The sequence below is a fragment of the Terrapene carolina genome, unplaced genomic scaffold (genome assembly GCF_002925995.2).
Source record: "Terrapene carolina triunguis isolate 2854851 unplaced genomic scaffold, T_m_triunguis-2.0 Scaffold58, whole genome shotgun sequence".
Taxonomy (NCBI): domain Eukaryota; kingdom Metazoa; phylum Chordata; order Testudines; family Emydidae; genus Terrapene; species Terrapene triunguis.
This window is the reverse complement of record NW_020664409.1, coordinates 57,228,293-57,244,681: the sequence shown is the minus strand read 5'-3', so window position 1 is coordinate 57,244,681 and position 16,389 is coordinate 57,228,293.

Here is a 16,389-nt window from a genome sequence, read left to right as displayed (position 1 = left end):
CTCAGGTTTGAGAAACTTGTCCCTCCACACCAACCCTAGCTGTGGCTTGGAGAAACTTAGCATTTTCACTTTTGCAGCACCACCTTTCCACCCCCACAAGAGACACTAGAATGTAGAGATGGGCCAATCAAAGAATCCATTTTGCTAAACAGCATGATTAATAGTGCCATTTGGCTATACAACAATAAGCTCAGGATTTGCTCCTGTCAGGAGATAGCAGCAGAGCCTGAGCTGATTCACTTGTGGCTGGTCTAGGCGAGAGGTACAGGAAAAGCACTGATCACCAGTGACCTGAGACACTGATGGATGGAGATAATTTATTCTCTTCTCAAGCTTGCAGTGGAAGCAGGGCCGGCTCCAGGCACCAGCAAAGAAAGCAGGTGCTTGGGGTGGCCAATGGAAAGGGGCAGCACGCCCGGGTCTTCGGCGGCAATTCGGTGGTGGGTCCCTTGGTGCCTCTTGGAGCGAAGGACCCACCGCCGAATTGCCGCCGAAGAATGAAGCGGCATGGTAGAGCTGCCACTGAAATGCCGCCGATCACGGCTTTATCTTTTTTTTTTTCCCCGCTTCACCGCTTGGGGCGGTAAAAAAGCTGGAGCCGGCCCTGAGTGGAAGGGATAGAGGCAAAAACACCCCTTTGTTGGAAGGGGAAGAGTAAAGCCTACCCCTCAGGCGACTCCAGTGCTCCCACCCAAGATCCTCTATTCCTCTAAGGGAAAATAATAAACAACCACTTCCCACACACCTGTAGCAGAGGGAAGACCCCCAACACCAGTTTCCCAGTTGAACGTGCAACGGGTGAAGACTTCAGCATGCTCTGAAACCTTCTGCCTTCCCAGCCTAGATGCCCCTTTCCCTTGTATCCCTAGAGCTGTCTTATGGCTGCCATTTTTCTGCACACACCTACTCTGGCTGTGGCTGGTCTACTCCCCTGTATCCTGCTGCAATAGGTCTGAAAACAGTCCTTCTCCCAGCCCTTTAACTGTAGGACTGAGAGATACCCCAGAATGAATCTGACCATTAGATGCAAGATGAGTGAGTGGGCTAGCCACTCATTTCCTGAAGATACTGAAAATCAGGGAAGTGGAAAGGGTACTCTGCCCTGGAAGTAACACAAAGTCAGGAAAGAAACTGGGTCTTTCATGAGATGGGATCATATGGTAAGGGGGCTGGAGGGAGGTGGGATCAGACTGATATTTAAGCTAGATGATATTCAGAACCAGATGTCCAAATATCATCTAAACAGCAGAATCAACAAGCTAAGTATGTAACCAATATGCTGCATTCCATCCAAATAACCATCAATACTAGGGCAAAGCCCAGTTTGTATTTATAAAAAATCTTCCTGGAAGAGTCTTGTGTTTCTTAGGTTGTTCTGCCACCTACAATTCATATTCCTACTTTGCCAGTTCTAGCAGTTCCTTATCTATCCATCCAGGTTTGTTTATGGTGCCCAGCACCATGGTGTCAGAGCACAAGTTGCAGAGAAAGCTGTCTCCCGCATAAGAGTTTTGCTTTTCAAGTTTACAGTTCCATTATTTCAGTGGAGTTGAGGGAGATCATGATAATGCAAGGTGAAACTGTCCCTCCGGCAACTAAGACCAGCTGCATAGAGGGCTTTGAAGATGACGATTGACATTGGAAGCTAATATTTAATACCATGTTCAAGTCAATAATGTGGGTGGAACATGGGAGTGATGTGTTCCCCTGTGTTGCCCAGTAGACAAGCTACTGTACTCTGAATCAACTGCAACTTTTCGATGGGGGATGGTTTCCCATTTAGAGATTAAGGAATCTCTATAAACAAGCTCAGGTCACAAATACAAATGGATCACCACAACTAGGGCTACCATATGTCCGGATTTCCCCGGACATGTCCGGCTTTTCGGTCTATAAATAGCCGTCCGGGGGGGGGATTTTTAAAAATCTAAAAATGTCCGGGATTTCCCCCCGGTCGGCTATTTATAGATAGAAAAGCGGCGGCCAAGCGCCGCTGGGCACCCAAAGCCCCTTCCCGGCTCCCCTCATCCCCTGCAGCCTTACCATGCTGTCCGGCCCGCAGATGTCTTCCCCCTCCTCCACTCCCCTGAACGCTCCGCCCCCTGCTCCTCCCCCTCCCCCTTCGCAGGAAGTCTGAAAAGAAGCAGGGGCAGGTGGGAGGCAGCAGCAGGTAAGCTGGGGCGGGGAGGCGCGAGGAGGAGAGCTCCGGGAAGGCGCGGCCCTGGCCGAGCGGCTCCCTCCGGCCCGGCCCGAGCGGCGCCCGGCTCGGGCCCCAGCCCGGACCCGGCCCGGCTCGGGCTCCAGCAGCGCCGGCCCGGCTCGGGCCCCAGCAGCGCCGGCCCGGCCCCAAGCCCCGCAACCCCGGCCGGAGTGCAGCCCGATTCCTGGGCTCTTTAAAGCCGGCCCTGGTCAGGGGACAGGGAGGGGGGGTTGGATGGGTCTGGGGGGGCTGTCAGGGGGGCAGGGGTGTGGAGAGGGGTTGGGACAGTCAGGGACAGGGAGCAGGGGGGGTTAGATGGGTCTGGGGTTCTGGGGGGGCTGTCAGGGGGCAGGGGTGTGGAGAGGGGTCGAGGCAGGCAGGTAGCAGAGGGGGTTGGATGGGTCAGGAGTTCTGGGGGTCCTGTCGGGGGCGGGGAGCAGTTGGATAGGGCATGGGAGTCCCTGGGGGTCTGTCTGGGGGCGGGGTTGTGAATATGGGGTGGGGGTGTGGATAAGGGTCGGGGCAGTCAGGGGACAGGTAGGGTCGTAGGGCGTTCTCAGGAGGGGGCAGTCAGGGGACAAGAAGCAGGGCGGCTTAGATAAGCGGTGGGGTCCTAGGGGGCAGTTAGTGGCAGGGGTCCCAGGAGGGGGCAGTCAGGGGACAAGGAGCGGGGGAGGTTGGGGGTTCTGAGGGGGGCAATCAGGGGGTGGGAAGTGGGAGGGAGTGGATGGGGGTGGGGCAGGGGCGGGGCTCCTCCCCCCCCAGTGTCCTCTTTTTTGCTTGTGGAAATATGGTAACCCTAACCACAACTAATTCAAAATCCAAAAGGACAGCACGCAATCTTATTGACAGCTATAGAAGGAAAAATGGCATTTTTGGCAGGTGTGGCTAGTTGGGTACCTAGAAGTAATGAGTAGTCCACACCAACACTAAGGCTGTTGAATGTTGACAAACTCAGGGCAGGTGCCCTCAATGTAGGGTGATGTTATATTGTTGTATATAAACGCTTTCTTCTTTCCACCAGCATGGGGATTGGCTCACCCTTGGCAGTAGCAACATTCCAGCTGTCAGGGGTTTGGTTCAGAATTGTGTGCTGTAATACACTAAAGTTTCCAGTATCTACTACAGCAGCCTCAACAGCTGTGTGCGATCTGCACTAAGTATTTAGTTAACAGTTTTGTTTAAACTATGTTTATTGAATCTACCCTAAAACAGAACAGGTGAAAAATCAAAAGTGTGCTAGTTTCATTTAAGAATATCATTGCAGATCTCACTCTCCCCATGCAGAAAGGGGGGGGAGGGAGGGGTCAAGTGCCTCCACAACAGCATTCCCCCTATCCCTACAATCAACTCCATGAATCCATTGATGCATGCACAGGGAGTGATGGGGCAGAGGTAGGAAGAATGCACATAGTCCCCTCCACCCCATGCCCTGTGGCAATCAGGGAAAACAGTTAATCCTCCATGCTTAAGTGCGGGGGAGAGAGACACTGTCAGAGAACAGAGCCACAGGGGGCTCAACACCTCCATATGGATGGTCCTGTGCCCCCAAAGATTCCTAGGGATTCAGAGGATTTGAAGGCCACAACCTCCTTTTCTCTCATGAGGCAGATGGAGGCAATCCCTGGTGCACCAAATGAAAGAATGCAAGAGAAGATCTCCAAAAAGGAACCTCACAGAGTTCCCTGGCAGCTATAAGTATAGCACAAAATTACAATCTGCTCCACTAGATTCTGTTTACACGGCAAGATAGAACTCTCTAAAATGTATTGAGGGACAGCTACATTGTAAGTAGGTGCCCTGATGTGTTGCTGTGGTGCAGACAAGCTCTACATTCAAAATGCAGGTAGAGGTTTGTTTATATGAAGAGAAAGAATTGAAGGACACAATGGGAATGGAAGATGGTAAACTGGAGGAAAACTTAAAAGGCACGCTTACTTTCTGTGGCTTTTGGGGGGCTTTTTTTTTTTGTCTCCCGCACATGCTCCTGAATGAAGCTACCTGTTATTTGTTTGTGGAGTCTGGTGTCCACAGAATACATATTCTGACTTTTCTCCTCCACCTCCCGCTACTTTCCTCTCCCCCACCGCAGGCACACTCCCAAGGAGCCTCTCTGTACCAGTGAGACAGGGATCAAGAGTCTTCAGTATCACTTTGAACTGGAATCTGAATTCACACAGCAACAGAGAAGACGAAGCCTTAGCCTAGGAGTCTGCATGCCAGCTATAGGCTCAAATTTACAGTGAGATAAGAATGTTGACTTTCTACTGATACTAAGATAAAAGGAACTAGCATAATGCCTGGCAGATAAACAGAATTTGAGTTTTCTTCAGAACATTTTTATTGCTCTAACCATGGTAATCCACTCCCTCTAATCCCTCATTCTGGTGACCAAGCAGATATTGATACAATCTCAGTTAATACATTGACTCCAAATGTAAACAAGATCATAAGAATCCAGGGTATATTTTCTCATCTATTATGTTAGCTATAGATTGAAGAATTCATATATTAGAGCTAATCTATTCTCTTTAATAGAAATAATGGAGAATGACAACAATTAAGGAAAGTCTCTGATAAAATGGACTACAATGATTGATTTAATTTTTTTTTTATAAAAACATCAATACTCCAGGAATACTTTGAAATCTAACATTTTTGTTTTATGAAGTCCTTGGAAAAACTGAAAGTGAAGAGGCATTCTGTACTTATTATTTATTGTATGTTCAGTTTATTATGGACTGCTGTTCTCTACTTTTGGACTGGCATGCCTCCCACACAGCCAAATTAGTGGGAGGCAATCCTCAAAAGGTTTGGAACAGCTAAATCATGAAACATATGATATTGAACCTTTCAGCATCTTTTTTCTCCATCTTCCATTCTCCCTTTCCTTCCCCCAAGTCAGATATTCCCCTCCCCCCAGGATTTCTTCCTTCCCTTAACCCCAGCAACTCCCTATATGTGACCTGCAAGATCTTTGATCCCCTTGTATTTCTCCTCATCTTCCACCCCCCCCCCCCAACCCAGTAAGCACCAGTGCTTAATTTGTAATGAAAGAGGAGCTGGGGCTCAAGCAATTTTTTTTACATTCATAACTGATGCAGCAAGCCGAGAGGTGCCGGGGCTATGAACTGCCAAGCCTTGAGATGCCAGGGCTCAGCCTTGTTAAGCTCTGGCACAAATTAAGCACAGGTAAGCACTGTACCTTTGGGGATACTCTATCAGGTGGCAGCAGTGGGTGTTACAGACATACTTTACTGTAATAGAGTCAAATAATTTAGAATAAATGAAGTAGGCCCTAGATACTGCAATTATATCTGCCATCACAAACCCCTGTAGAGTCCCTTTGACTTGGATGAAGCTCCTAACAGGTGCACTGGTCTGAACTAGTAGATCCAGTTGCAGGATCAGGGCCTTAATTTTGTAAACAACTAAGTCTTTTCATTGATAATTTGAAAGTAGGAAAAGTGACTGAATTCATCTCCAATTATTCTCTAAAATGGTTTAACCAGCTCTTCTCCTAATCTTTTAAATGCAATAGAGTCTCAGTAAATGCTATAAAAAGTTGAACACTTATCCTGTGGAAGGTGAAGACGACAGATTCAAGCAACCGGTAATCATTATTTCAAAGCCGTTTAGAGCAAGTTAATGCTTACCCCCATTTACTCATCATCCCTTGCTTGCAGGTTAACTTTAAAACCCAAAGGCCCCATTCATCTTCCTGTTACACTCAACCTTATGCTCAGCTGAAAGACATTATATTCTAATAATTAAAGGTGCTTTTGCAAAGCAGCAATTCAATGTACTGTTCTGCTTCACTTTTTCTTCTTTTTAATAGTTTCTCTTCAGAGTTCATTTAAAGGGATAGGAGCGGTATACAGACACTTCAATATTCTGAGTCACAATGGAGCAATTCTCTCCATGAAACTAGATATTTTTTCTATGAAACTACACACATTTATTCCCTTACTCATCATGTTTGTCCATGCTTGAGACTCCATCCTCATTACAAGGGTCTGTTGTTACACACAGCTCTACAGTGTGGTGGCTGTCTGTTGCAATAAAACATTAAAAAGCCTATAGTATTATTAGGAAATTTTTCAGAAATGCCACAGGGTTTGATCACAATGAAAGAGGGCAAAAGCCATTTTAAAAAATATATTTGCAAATTGCAGATACAGTATTGCCAATCCCAAGCATTCACAAATGATGAGATTGGCTTAAAAGTGATAAGGCTTTTTTTGTTTTTAAAATATATTTTGGGTTCTATTTACTTGCCTTGCACTTTCTGAAACTTTAGGTTGCAGTAACTTCATTTTTTCAATTTTTTCAACTTGCATCTGAAGAAGTGAGGTTCTTACCCACGAAAGCTTATGCTCCCAATACTTCTGTTAGTCTCAAAGGTGCCACAGGACCCTCTGTTGCTTCATTTTTTCAAGTTTTTCTCTGCAACCATGAGGACTAGATTTTTTTAAAAATGAGCTCAGATTCTCATGTAACCTCTTGATCCCGATAGTTGGGGCTTAAAGAACAACACTAAATATCAGGAGACTTGTACTAAAATTGCAAGTACTGCAATTGGTAATACTACAGACATTTACATTCATAGGCTCACTAACACTTTTTTCTCTTTTTCAATGAAAATAGCTGAAAGCAGTGCATGTGCTGTAATAATGATCAGCTTCAAACATTGAAATTACAATATTGGAACATAGCATTGGCCCATTTTTGAGGAGGTTCTTGAGGAAAGCAACCTTCCTAATTCCCCACATGCCCATTCTCCAGAACCAAGTACTCACCATTCATGTACCAAAGTGCTCCCATTCTTCTCCATGGGCAAGGCACCCCAGCTGAACTTCATCTCCCCATGATGCACTGCAGCCACACAACTGCCATGTTTCACTGTGGTGCATCATGGGAAATGTAGTCCTACCAGGGAGTTCTTCCTATAGAGAACTGGAGTGTGAGGCACCAGAATGACAACTCCCACAAATCACCAGAATTGAAGTTTTTCAGTTTTCAGGTGTTCAGCTTTTCAATTAAAAAATTTAAATTTCCATGGAAAATTGGATATTTCTAATAATTCCTCTGATATTTGGGTCTAAAAAGCAACTAGTCAACCAAATCCATAGTACAGCCCTGATTCTCTCTGACACAGCTCTACCTCAGAGCATGTAAACCTAGTTTTCAGGAAAATTACTGTGTCTCAAATTTTTAGTGTCACAACATGATGATGTTTTCCCATAGCCATCTCTATCTTTAGCTCTTTTACTTTTTATCCCTCAAACCATGCTCTTTTGCTAATAAACTTATTTTGATTTCTTATAAATCATCAGTACCATGTAATTTCAGTGAAGTGTATGCTTCTGGAAAGCTGACAGGCTGGAATGTTTCATTATCTCTGCGAAGGCAGCAAACCTAACACTTTCTTTATGAGGGTCCAGTGAGAGGGCCTGGTCCCTGCAGCAGCATGATTTGGGGGCGAATTTGGGACTGGCAGGGTACTAAGTTCAACCTGCAAGAATAACCAGGTTGTGGAAAAGCCAGGGTGAGGCTTGTGGGCTGCTGGCAGGCTGTTGGGATCGGAGTTCTGGACCAAAACTGCACAGCTATAAGACACCCAGGGTTACAAGTACAGCGTTTTGTATCCGCGGATATCCGCAGACCATTTTTGTGGATTGCAGCGCGGATGCGGATACAAATTTTGTATCGACACAGAGCTCTGCAGCACACACTCACCCGAATGGAGCAGCTGTCATCCAGCTTGCAGGCTCCAGCTCAGCTCTCTGAATCCCGCAGCAGCATGCTGGGCATTATGGGAGTTGTAGTCCCCAGCTTGCTCAAAGGGAGGAGGTAAACAACAACTCCCAGAAGGGAGTGAGCCAAGCGCCATTTTGAAGGTGAAGTTGTTCTTTAAATGAGCAGGTGGCAATGGCTGCATGCATTAAAGCTGCTGCAACTGCATAGAGGTGTTAGAGTTACCAATTTTCTGATTGCAGAAACCTGAACACCCTTGTCCGCCCCTTACCCTGCCCCTAGACTCACCTCTGCCCCGCCTCTTCTCCAAGGCCCCACACACTCCATCCCCCATTCCTCAGTCACTTGTTCTCCCCCACCCCCTCTCTCTCACTCATTTTCATTGGGCTGGGGCAGGGTGTGGGAGGGGGTGAGGGCTCTGGCTGGGGGTGCGGGCTCTGAGGTGGGGCCGGGGATGAAGGGTTTGAGGTGGGGGGGGTGGGGCCAAGGGGTTCAGAGTGTGGGAGGGGACTCTGGGCTGGGGCAGGGGGTTGGGGTGCAGAAGGGGTGAGGGCTCCAGCTGGGGATGAGTGATTTGGCATCAGGGCCGGCTCTAGGCACCAGCAAAACAAGCTGGTGCTTGGGGCGGCACATTTTAGGGGCGGCATGGCTGGCGCCAGAATGCCGCCCCTAAAAATGTGCCCCGGCCGCCCTAGCTCACCTCTGCTGCTGCTGCCGCGGCGCCCGGTGGCCGCGGCGCGGGCGCCGCTTCTCCCCCTCCCTCCCTCCCTCCCTCCTAGGCTTGAGAGCCTGGGGGGAGGAGGCAGGGCTGGGGATTTGGGGAAGGGGCGGAGTTCAGGCGGGGCCGGGGGAGAGGGGGGGACGGCCAAAATTGTTTTTGCCTTGGGCGGCAAAAATCCTAGAGCCGGCCCTGTTTGGCATGCAGGAGGAGGCTCTGAGTTGGGGCCAAGGGGTTCAGAGGGTGGAAGGAGGTTGGGCACAGAAGGGGGTGAGGGGTGCAGGCTTCAGGCAGCACTTCTCTCAGGCGGTACCCGGAAGCAGTGGCATGTCCCCTCCCCCCCACGCCCGGCTTCTATGCGGAGGTGCAGCCAGGCGGCGCTGCACGCTGCCCTACCTGCTGGAGTCACCCCCACAGCTCCCATTGGCCAGGAACCATGGCCAATGGGAGCTGTGGAGCTGGTGCTTGGGGCGGGGGCAGCGTGTGTAGGAGCCGGAGGGGGGGACATGATGCTGCTTCCGGAAGCCGCACAGACTAAGGCAGGCAGGGAGCTTGAATGACCACCCTGATTTTGAGGAACTACAGATATTGAGAGTAATTTCAGCCTTTGTACAAATAGGATCACTTGTCTAGGCCTTTTAGTTGTGAAGATAGCTATTCATAGTGTTATGCATCTTCAAGGATAACAGATGGTAAGTTGGGCACTTCCTCATAATACAAGAACCTGGGGAGACCCAAAATAAAAAAGAAAACTGATGAGGGATTTTTCAACATGGATACGCTTCCATGAGATATTGAGGCAAACACCTTAGCAGAAAAGTCCACTAATTTAGTTCTTTGTGCTTCACCATAGACTTGTCACTGAATTCCCATTCCCTGTTTAATTTTGCAGCTCTCAAGGCAGTCAGAGTGCAGTCCTCAACTGTTACCACATCGATTTACCTCCCCTCTCAAATGAATCCCTAAATGTCATGGTTTTATATATTTTGAAAAAGCCATGAAAATCACAAAATCCATGACTCCCATGACATCTATGACAAGGGTGAAACCTTGTATGGATAAAGATAAACCCTGTCATTACATAACATTTAAAACTCGTCATACTCCCTGGATAGTACTATAAAATTGAATGCACTCTGTAATGTACAGAATACTAGATAATAATCATTCAGAATTCTCTGTAATAAAATGATCTAGTCAGAATAGAATTAGCAAATCATTCAAAAATCATTCTTTCCATAGCTGCCTAACTTCCTATGAGTGTGGGTTTATAATGTCTTCCACATTTGGAAATAATGTCTCAGCATCACAACATTTTAAATAGTTTGCTTTTATCAGTCCCTGCCTGGAGTGAGAACTGTGATTATAACTCTCACACCAATACTCTTGCCATGTATATCCCTTTCCTACTAACGCTGTCCTATTTAGCCTGGTTTTTTTAAAGTATTTACACACCACTTGGAAAAATACCAACTTTTTAAAAAAATGTGAATTTACACCAAGCATATTTAAGCTTCTCTCTCTGTAACTGAGTCACGCCAGTGAAAGCTCAAGGAAGGCATGCCGGTATGAAACTTCAACAGCTGCTGCTTATGACTTGATCAAGCTTACCCACCTTGATTATAAAGTGCTAAAAAGAGGAAGCCCCTGACAACTAACAAGATGGCACATAATTAAGACAACCCACAGCAAAACACATTCTGTCTGGAAAAGAAAGTTCTTGGGCTCTGACTTTTTGCTTGCAGCACTGGGTAAAAAAAAAAAAAGATACTTAGGGAAAACAACTACAAAGTCAGTCTGTATCTGACCCAGTCTTCACTGAGGAGGAACATGGAAAAAAAATCCGATTTCATTTAGGGTAAATCTCCCATATCACAAGAACAATTGGTAATACAGACATGCCTGGTATGTTCAACGTTCTACCAAGCAAACTAGCAGCAACAAAAATGCAGTTTTCATGCAGCAATTTTTAGATCTTTTTTGTACTTCTGGAATTTCTGACCTTGTGTGTCTATTGGTAGATCTGTTGGGGGCACAGCAGTTGTATTGGTCCAGCTCTTTTTTCAGATTATTTTTAACTCACTATGAGGGACATCTTTGTGAGCTCTGAACACTTTTACAGCTGTTGGGATGCTAATGGGAACTTCATGTGTACCCAGCACAAGTGCTCTCAAGAAGAAAACAAATGTCAAACTGAGGTATGTGGAAGTCGCCATAAATATGTCTTTGAATGTTTACCATCTGGAACAGTAGATTACATTTTGACAAGAAGCTGGACTACCCTGTGGGCATTGTCTTTTAAACAGCCCCATCATTACAAGGGAAGGGAAAACATGATTTAATGTCCCCACTTTCTTCATAAGCTTTTCTGACGATGTTGGGCAAACTATTTTTCCATAGTAAAATAATAAAAAAGATGGACGTATATTTATCCAAACATTTTCTTAAAAGATTAGATCTGATGACCCATCTGACAGAAATCCATGGAGAAGGCAGCCTTATAATTAGACTGTGACAGCAGAATGTGCAGTGCAATTCACATTCCTGAAACTGCTGCACCTTTTCTTTGTTAGCAGGCTAAGCCATATCTTCATGGACAGAAGCTGTCTTAAGGGACTTCACATCAACCAAAAACGGGTAGAATAAAGTGAAGAAATCAAATTTAAAGTTAAAGTCGTTTATTCCTTGTATAGAAGGTTTTAACACAAGCCTAGTTTGGTATTTTGTTTTAAAAAAACAAAAACCCTGCAAAAGTTTCCACTGCTCATTAGAAAGAAAAATTGGGCTGAGTGAAAAATCAATATGCTCCAATTTCTTCACTCAACCCCAGTCAGGTTATGCTGTCTTATTAGGATTTAGCTAATACTCTCTTTAAAATTGCTGTGGGTCATTTATGAGGATACAGTCTTATTAAAGAATGTGTTTGAAAATACAAGCCGAGAACAATCTGTAAAGCAGCCAAACAGCCTGTTCCAAAAAAAAAAAAAAAAAAAAGTTGGTTTGAGGCAAAAATATATGTGCAACTTGAAACATGGTTTTATGGGCATCGTTACACAGTTGAGTGCCAAAATCACAAAGCACCAGCCATAAATCCCCTTGCTCAGCCTACTAAACGGATCTTATTTCAGAACAGATTACATACAGAATATCTCACCTGTATATGGTGAGGACAGTGTTAGATTTCTTTCACAAATGGGAGAAACCAATCATTCATGAGCACCACAGGTGTGAGAGAGTTACTGTATGGAAGATCTGTTATAGTGGCAAAAGGAAACATATAATTTAGTTACTCTTTAAGGGAAGACTTTTTAAAGGATTTATTTTAAAATAAGCCACTTCAGCCTTCAGTACCTGTCAAAATAGAGAGACTAGAGGAATAAACTGGGAAGATTAATTCTAAAATATCCAGAATCTAATTTGTGATCACTTTTTAGGCTTTTTATTTAATTTGGTGGCTTTTTTCTCCCCAGATACCAGTGAAATTAATAGTCATTAAATGAAAGTGACAGTAAGTACTTACAGTGACTAATTTCTAATTAAATTTCTGCCTCTCTTCATGCCTAACGGTAAAAATCCCTTTACATTTAATTAACACTTCAGATAGCCTGTTTAGAATCTATAAATATAGGCGGCCTTTAATGATCCGTTATAGTGATGCTACTTAGTTTTCAGTGACTTGTAAAACTTTCACAAACAGATCTGCAAATGAATTACATCCATCTGCTCTGCTGCAGCTGCAAGCGCTGTATTACATTGTATTCTCTCACTTCCTCCTTTTTCTGCTTCTTTCCTAACTTTAAATCCATGTGTAAGCCAAGCTAACTATACTCCAATCATCAGGAGCCCAGCCAGGTCTCTATAAAGGAGTCTTCAAACTTTACAGACATATCAAATGTACTTTCAAAACATTTTGGTTCCTTTCACAATGAGGCAGAGACAGTCTACGCTGCCTAAAAGCAGTTAAGCATCTTGTCAGAATCTCAGAAAAACCATGCTAGGATTTTCCCCCCCAATAGTTTTCACTAATTCATTAACGTAAACATAGAAATGAAACTACTATTACAGCACTGGGGATCTCTCATTTACTGAAGGTTCTTAGCACATGTGTGAGAGCGAGGGGGAGACATTAAGTAATAGATACACTGCTCCAAAAGAGATTTTCTAATCTACACCTTCAAAAGCGTGACCTTAAATGCATTAAGAGTGTTAGTTCTATGAAGACAGCCAAGCATCAAGCTATGTTCGCAGTTATCTGTCAGCCATACAATAGCTGCATTGATAAGGCAGCAGCAACTGGCTTTGACAAGTGTGCTGTGCTAGCATTCCATTCAAAACCATGAAGGGGGGGGGGGTGGAGAGGCATTAAATGTCTTTTACTTTACCTGAACAAACTGCTTTTCTTTTAGCTGCTGAAAATGAATCCTCCCTCTTCTCCCAAAAGCTAAATAGCTCTTCTTTTGCTCGCAACTCACACTTGCAGAAGACCACACAGCTCCAGCAAGGCAGCCTCCGTTCCCTAATCCCCACTCGAATGTGATGACACACACTAACCCCAACCATCTGTTGAAACACGTCCTCAAGCACTCAGCACAGTGGTGTGTCAAGACGGGCTGCCCAATCCAATCGCTGGGGCTGGGTGTCTCTTAAGGAGCTGGAGGCAGAGACAAGGACAGAAACTGTAGCTCTGAGAACTCTTAGCAAAGTAACCTGAGATTTTGGGAGAGAAAAGGGCGGCTATAAAGTAGAAGTGGGAGGTGCTGGTGGGAAGGTAGAGGGAGTGGATTGTTCTGGTGGCCAGTTGTGTTATTTCTCACAACTCCTTGTATTCCCAAGGGACCATTGGGACCCTCACAGTAGGATGCACAGAAGCACAACAGCGACAGTAAAATCTTTTTATTGCCGGTCTATTGAGGGCAATCTCCTCTGAGACACACTTTCCTAAAAAGAGATAAAAGATGCAGCTTGAGATCCTGATAAAGTGTTAATGTGGGAGTCGTTTGCACGGAAATGTGACATTTGCATCTTGAAATCCAAACTCCCACCTTCCCATGATTACACTGTGGCTGCCTCCAGCATTCCAAGGGAAAAGAAGGGAGAGGCAGCTAAAAAGCACAACGTTTTTATACAGCATAGAGGTCTGCACTGTTTACCACAAGTCTATACTTCTCAATATTAAATGTCGATATGTGGATTTCTATTAATCTTAAACAGCACATTTTCAAGGGCTAAAAGTTGGTTACTCCTATTATTTTCAAAGTTGTCTTCTTGAACATGCAAGGTTTTTGTAACGATTAAAACTAACAGCAATGTCTCTTCATTCTGTGATTAAAAGCACATTCCAAATAACTCATGAACTACTTTCCTTTAAAGTTTTATTTTCCAGATTCTGATCAAACCAGGACAGTGTCGTTTCCCCCTTCTATTCCGGCTGACTCTCCCACCCCTCTCTCACACTCACTCTTTCAAATGGAGATGTCCTCAGAAATTTTAATACTACAGAGATAATTTCCCTTACATGTAAGTATTCTATATACATACAGTACATGCAAGTTCTCAGGCATTGGGATTTGGGATATCTGGGTTCTGTTCCTGGCTGTGACCTTGTGCCAATTTCTGTGCCTCTGTTTCCTATCTATAAAATGGGGGTAGTGATACTTCTCTACTTCACCGGGATGCCTTAAGGATAAATTCATTAATTTATGTGAGAAACTCAGATACTACTGATAAGTGCCTCAGAAAAGCCTATACAACAAATAGATGCTTCCTTCCTTGTTCACTGAAATAGGATGGTGAGAGAGAGAGAGAAACAAAACAAAAAACCACCCAAGGATTCTTTATTTTGTTACCAAGTGCCTGACTTGCAGTTTGCATTAAATCTACATTTCACATTATGACAGATGTTGCATTTCTTTGAACTGGGAAAGGAAAAGCTAAAAGGAGAAGTGTCGTTCTGGCATTAAAGGCTATTTCAAAAAGTGCTAAAATCCAATGTGTAGAAAGGTTTGCAACTATAAACAGCTTTAATACACTCTGCACAGCCATCTAAAAGAGAATATCTTAAAGCCCAGAAAGGTTGATTTGGTTTGCTTGTTCTTTAATACCTTGGGCACGTTGTTGGAGGCTATTTTAGAATCAGTAGTGCGAAAAAAATGAAACATTTTATAAAACATGAGGTTAGTGAGTTATATGAGTGTGCTCAGTTAGTAGTTGTCATAGTTGACCTGTAGAAAAAAAGAAAAGAAAAGAAGCACTAGAGAGTCCTGATTGCATTTTTTCAAGTTCTTCCCAGAAGTGATTATATGGTGTCTGTTTCAGCCTATTAAATTGAAACTGCCTTCACAGATGTTGGGTATTCACTAAAACACTACTCCTTAATCTGCTAAATCCAGAAAAACAAGCAACAGAAAAATATTTTCAACAATGCTAAGTGGCAAGGCAGGGATGAAACTACTGTCCCCTAGGGTATCATAAGATTTTAAACAGTGACAATTATTGCTTCAAGGCAGGTTTTTGGTTTTTTTTATCCTACCAGACTGAGGTCTGGAAAGAGTCTGGATAACTTTGTAGATTCAGAAAACCCTGGAGGCATTATTAAACTAGTTTGTGTTCTCTTTAACAATATTTTGAGTACAAAAGAAAGAACCTGCAAAAGTGTTGAATAATAATTTTACCAGTATTGTATTAGTAATGCAGAATGTATTAAAAATGCAGAACAGTCAGATGTGGAACATCAAAGACACAAAAACAATTATATATCATCTTAGATTCTGAATCTTTGCATAAATCATTGATCATCTGAGGACTTGCTCTATTCTATGTCTGCCATATGAGAAGCAACTAAATGTTGATATTTTAAGCTAGCTTTAGTTAAAATTGTTATATTTCGTTCTAGCAATATGAAAGGCAATTATGTACAATACAAGCATTTTGATATAATGCTTATGTACCCACGTGGACACACCCATTATGTGTGTGTACATATACATATGGTAGGTATCTTACACACATACTTGGACCTAATTCTGTTATCATTTCTTTATATCAGTCTAAATCAGGTGTATCTCCACTGATGTCAATGACGTTACAACAGTGTAAAAGTGGCATGAGATCATAAAGAGGACTCACAATTGTAGTGTATTTTACACACACACAAACACACAACAGTCTTCAAAGAGCTTTTTCTCTAACAAAACTTGAATTACAAACTTTCACCTCCAAAAACAAAGTTAGTTACAACCTTTAAGCATTATGCATGATCATGTTTTCAAATAAAAAACTGCTGCTGATTTTGTAGGATAACGTAACTGCTTCTCCTGTGACTGAAGCTAGATTTAGTTTGCAGTAGAAGTGACTGTTTAAATCAACTAGACTTTTCCATTATTTTCCCTGTACCCCAACTACCATCTGCAAAGAATTTAGGTTTTAAAAGTGAAATTAAAGCTTCACTGAAAGAACTGTACCTGAAATATTGTTAAAATAATGCATCAGAAAACACATTCTCAGGTTGACTCTCAAAACAGTGAACTCCTTGCAGGGTCAGACTGACCCCACTCAGATAAGACTTGTAACAAAGTGAATAATGCACTGTTGTAAGTAACTCAAGACAGTCCTAATATGCAAGATTAATTGTAGGTAACTGTGATATTGAAAAATAGTCACTCCTGTTTTATTCCCACAGTTAACATGTCTCTTCACTTATTAGCTCCAAATAGTC